Source organism: Solanum pennellii, chromosome 1 (assembly GCF_001406875.1).
Source record: "Solanum pennellii chromosome 1, SPENNV200".
Lineage (NCBI taxonomy): Eukaryota > Viridiplantae > Streptophyta > Magnoliopsida > Solanales > Solanaceae > Solanum > Solanum pennellii.
In genome coordinates this window covers 50473380-50479421 of record NC_028637.1, presented here as the reverse complement: position 1 = coordinate 50479421, position 6042 = coordinate 50473380, and positions in this window count along the sequence as shown.

Genomic DNA, 6042 nt, shown 5'->3' with positions numbered 1-6042 from the left:
GTGTATTTTGACTGATGAAGTAGGAGACTGGAGGAGGTACGAAGTACTTCAATGCCAAGAAAGTAATGTAGAGGGCCAAGATCTTTCAGCTGAAAATTTTGATGCATGGATTTAGTGATGGTGGAGATAAGAGCAGATGAGCTGCCGGTAATCACAATATCATCAACGTAGAGAAGAATTATGACTAGGCCATGAGGATGCCGGAGAGTGAATAAACTTGTGTCATGAGTGCACGTTCGGAAGCCAATATCCTGCAGAAAAGAAGAGAAGCGATTATACCAAGCACGGGGGGCCTGCTTGAGGCCATAGAGGGACTTTTTGAGCTTGCAGACAAGATGTGGATGGCGAGAATCAACATAGCCAGGCGGCTGATCCATATAAATGTCCTCGTCGAGAGTGCCATGGAGAAAAGCATTGCTCACATCGAGCTGGTGTAAGGGCCAGTCATTATGAAGAGCGAGAGACAAGACTAGACGGATAGTCTGCTGCTTGACGACTGGGCTGAAAGTTTCTTTATAGTCAATGCCATACTCTTGATGATAACCCTTCGCAACTAGTCGAGCTTTGTAACGAGAGATGGATCCATCGGCATTACGTTTGATGCGGTACACCCACTTGCAACCAATTGGTTTTCGATGTCTGGGTGCTGGCACCAATTCCCAAGTATGCTGATTAATAAGAGACCTGTATTCATCATCCATAGCCTGACACCAAAGGGGGTTGGTAGATGCTTGTTTGTAGGTAGTAGGTTCAGAGGGAGCAAGTGAAGTGGTGGTGTAGACTTTGGGCTTGAAAATGCCGGATTTGGAACGGGTTTGCATGTGATGTAAAGGGGTTAGGGGTGGAGGAGGTGTTGTTTCGGCTGGTGGAGATTGTTGGTGAGGAGGAGGTGTTGTTTCGGCTGGTGGAGATTGTTGGTGAGGAGGGTTGAAAGTTGGTGGGATGGGTGGATTGGGGGTGGTGGGTGATCCAGATGGGATGAGAGGGTTGGGATTGGGTGGTGTGTGTATGATGGATGGGGTAATGGATGCCGGTACAAGGCCATGTGAGCTCGGTGGAAAGATTGGAATAAGACCAAGTGGGTTGGACGTGGCATTGACGGAGCTTAACCGGGGATAGGGAAAATCCTCCTCGATAAAACGAACATGACGAGAGACATATGTTTTTTGAGAGATGGGTTCAAAACATTTGTATCCTTTTATGGTGGGATGGTAGCCTAGAAAGATGCATGGTGTAGACCGGGGTTGAAGTTTGTGTTGAGTGTGAGGGCGTAGCCAGGGATAGGCAAGACAACCAAATGGTCGAAGATGAGTGTAATCTGGACGGTGTGTGTATAGACATTCATAGGGAGAGGTGTTAGAGAGGGAGGATGTGGGCATGCGGTTGATGAGATAGTTGGCAGTGGCCAACGCCTCAACCCAGAAAGGTGCAGGGAGATGAGACTCATGAAGAAGAGTGACGACGGTTTCAATGAGGTGACGGTGTTTGCGTTCGGCAACACCATTTTGTTCAGGAGTATAGGGGCAAGATGTGTGATGAACAATGCCAAGAGATTGGAGAAAAGAGCCAAAGGCATTGTTTAAAAATTCTTTTCCATTGTCACTGCGAAAGATTTTGATGTTGGAGTTGAATTGGGTTTTGACCATGCGTTCAAAATTTACAAAAACCGAATATGCTTCAGATTTGCGTTTTAAGGGATAAAGCCATGTAAATTTACTATAATCATCAACAAAACATATATAGTAACGAAAACCATTAAAGGAGGAGATGGAGGTTGGACCCCAAACATCAGAGTGTATTAATTCAAATGGCGCTGTGGCCTTAGTATTAGATAAGATAAACGGTAAACGACTCGATTTGGCTACAGAACATGACTCACAATGGTCCTTAGTGGAAAAAGAAAAACCTAAGACAGACAAAATGGACTTAGTGACTGCGGCACATGGATGACCAAGTCGGCGGTGCCAGGTTGAAGAACGAATGGCTTGATTAGCAACTGATGAAGATGAGATTGACGCAGATAGCTTGGAAGGAAGAGTGTATAGACCTTGCTCACAACGGCCCTTGTACCGGATCTGTTTGGTTAAATTGTCCATGATCTGAAAATTATGGGCATTGAAAAGAAGAGTGCAATTATTTTCTTTGGTAAACAGATAGACAGACAGAAGATTAGATGTGAGGGATGGGACGTGATGTAACGTGGATAATGAGAAAGTACCTGTGGGAGTGTATACAAAGCCAGAACCTGTATTGGAGATGGGTAAAGATTGTCCATTACCTACAGTGATTGTGTCGGCGCCGGAATATGAAGTGGGATTATGGAGTTGAGAGTAATCAGGCGTCACGTGAGAATTTGCACCAGTATCCAAATACCAATCACTTGAAGAGTTGCTTGTAGATGCATGCATCGCACGAGTGCCGCCATTTGCTGCAGGAGCAGATTGCTCATCATAGCGGTACCAACATACGCGAGCCACATGGCCTCGCTTTTCACAGATTTGGCACACGGGGAGGTCACGATTGGAGGATGGAGTGCTGCCTCCACCGCGTCGATTTTCCAGGTCTGGTCTGCTGCGGCCAGAACTGCCGCTGTGGACGAAGGGCTGCTGGCGTCCTCTGCCGCCGCCACGCTGTGCGCCGCGTCTGCCTGGACGGCCGCCACCACGCTGTCCAGCCGCGTAAAGGGCAGTGTGGATTGGCTGAGCTGTCGAGTCGGCGAGGGCCAATTTGGATTCCATGGCAAGGTTTAATTCTTCTGCATTCAACCAGCCCGAAATTTGATTTAGTGTGAGAGGGCCATCGTGATATCGGATATGCTGTTTTAAAGAGGAAAATTCAGCAGGCAGGCCCCGAACAACAGCATTGATGACATCTCGTTCAGGAACAACTTCATTAAGGGCATCAAGATCAGAGATAATCGAGGCTGCTTCATCCAAATATTGGACCATGGTGCGAGTGCCCTTGCGAAGGGTGTGAAGACGATCACGCAACTGAAAAACATGGGCTGTAGATAGAGAATTAAAACGGGTAGCAAGAGCATTCCAAAGAGCCCCAGAAGTAGCAAAACCACGAGCGTACTTCTGAATTTGCGGGCTAATCACAGCGAGAAGACATGCATGAATTTGAGTATCGATAAGGGACCACGACATATGGTCGGGATTTGGTGCTGTCGAGGTTTTACCATCTTTGTCCGTGACGGTTACATTGACTGGCGGTACTATGCCGGTGCCGTCGACCCAACCAAGAAGAAGATGTGCGGAGAGCGCCATCTTGACGCTATTCGACCAGGCTGGATAATTATGATCGATTAATTTTTCTGGGATGAGATTGTGAAGATTGCGAAGGAACAATTTCACACCTGAGGGAAGGGTGGCAAGGGGATCGGCTGCCATTGTTGATGAAGAGAGGCAGCCGAAAATTTTTTTTTGTTGCTGTTGATCGGCGGCAGCAGCAGCAAGGAAGAAGAAGGTTAGGTTTTTTTTTTTTTAGGTTTTGGAAGAGTTTAACCTTAGCTCTGATACCATGATATAATAATGAGTCTTATTGATTAAAGATTGTACATCCGATATATATAGAGAAAACATGAATAAATAATTACACATGAGTCACATAATTTGTGCTAATTATAGTTACTCCTATTAGTTTTGATAATCAAAGAGGTGTTAGTTCTTTTTGAACATTGTATCATGATGGACCAATAGAGTGGTAAATTTTCAGTTGATTATCAAGTAAATCCTTCTATTAAGTGTTTGGTAAAACATTATATTAGTTGAATTGTGTTTATGATTCTTATGCACTCTTCACATATTTTCTCAGAGGTATATATAACAGAGTCATCTCAATGAAAAGTTTCATATATTTTGTAATGCACATATCTTTTACTTGTTCTCCAGAAGCTAAATATATGCATGTGTTCATAAAAAAATAATAGTTGATTGAGTTCTCTTTATTTGTGTATAAGGTTGGAATGACCCACATAGTGATAGAAGCTTACAAACTTGTATAAATTAAAATCACTTTTTTCATTTGTATCCATATTTTCGGCTTACATATTATTATTTAGACGGTGGTTATAGGTGTTGTCCTACTTCCCTTCACCCTAAGGGAAGAACTACCATTTTGATGTTAAATATTGATCTTAACAACTTATTTGTTGAATTATAGAATTCCGAAAGAGAAACACATGTTAAACAATTACTATAATAGGAGCACCCCAGTGATGGTAATTGGTGTTGCTGGATATGTTATGAGACTTCATAATCGCGTTGCTTTAATACTTATTGAGCTCAACATCACAACAATGAGTTGAAGAGGTTCTACAAGAACTAGAGCAAGTCCAAGGAAGAGTCCACTATGGAGTACTCCAAGAAATCTGAACAAGTATACTTATGTCATCAATGTGTTGACTCACTCATGAGTACACTCTTCCCTCAGGTTTTGGGGGACCATGGCTTGAATATGCTTTTTTTGTATACATAATAATGTATCTCAATAATTTTGTTTATTATGTAAATCTTATTTGGACCAACATTCATATTATGATTTGCTGGTAATAAGAGAGGTTGCAACTTATAAGATTTTGTTTCTAATTGATAATTATGTATTTTTTGTACATTTATACAAAAACTAAAATGTATTTATGGTACATAAACTATTGGTTATTACATTTATTTAACTCTAATATAAGTGAGTGTTTATTTTCATTTATCTGGGTGTAAGACCGTAACAAAAGAATCAAATATCATTTAAGGGTATATGAGCTCATTTCTTTCATACATGTACATGCAAATGTTAGGCCCGTGCTACCAACCTAGTGTGTGTTGTGTGTGTGTGTGTGTGTGTGTATATATATATATATATATATATATATATATATATATAGAGAGAGAGAGAGAGAGAGAGAGAGAGAGAGGTTTTTTTTCTTTTCTTTTTGTTCCAACTCATGAGGCTTCATTTGTTGACAAAGACTTGTTTACTAAAAACGGATGAAGCTGGAATGTTTTTGGAAGCAAAGATAGTGAAAAAAAAGTCAAATAATTACTTCATATGTGGCCACAATTTTTGGTGCATCATCAGCTAAAGCAAGATGAATTTTTGCTATTTTTTCTTGTTGAAAAATCAGTGTTCCGTGTGCAGGCATACACACAGATATGTTGTAGAAACATTTGTGAGAAGAAACTATTTTATGAGGGACTCAGCGTAGTAGGAGCTATGAAATGGTTGTAAAAAGGTCACACATGTCTTTTATGGTAAGGTCGAGCTAGCTATATGTTTTAATTTCTTGTTAGCTACATTTTTACATACTTTGATATGTATGTCAATTAGACTATTCCAAAGAGATTCGCGAAAAGGACAGACATAATTAGTGGGAAGAAAATGAGACTGGTTAATGAAGAAAGGAAAGAATATTGGAGAGTGGCAATATTAGCACATTTGAGCAGGACTATTCGCATAACAAGAGGATGGGTTGCCTTCCAAACACATAACAAGATAGTTTGTAGTGATAGTTGTCGCTTCAAGTTAATTCAGGGAAATATTTTAGAGGTTCAAAAGTTTCCTAAACATCCATCCTTGCAATCTTATCATTAAGAAAGGTAATATTTTTTGCCTCCTCTGTTGTTTTCTCTAAAAACTATAACAATAGAGGAGCTTATTTTTCTAAGTTAACTTTGGATGTTTCTATATATGCATCAATTATATTCAGCAAAGTGCTCGTATAAGAACTTAAGTTTATAATTATGACCGCGTGGATGTTTCTTTGGTAGTAAAATGCTTATACCTTGTTAGACATTCGCAATGTTTGCTTGTTTGTCTTATATATATTTTAAAAGACTCTGTTTTAGACAGTCGAATACAAATCGCCACAGTAATAAAGACTTTTATTGTCATTGAATCGTATGATGCAAATTACGGTGAGATTATAATGTCAGGTGCCGAGGCAAAGTTATGATTTGGATTTGGAATGGTAGGGTAATGTTCATAGTTTAAAAACCAGGAATTCAAATGAACTAGGACAAATTTCACTGAAATAATTTATCAAAC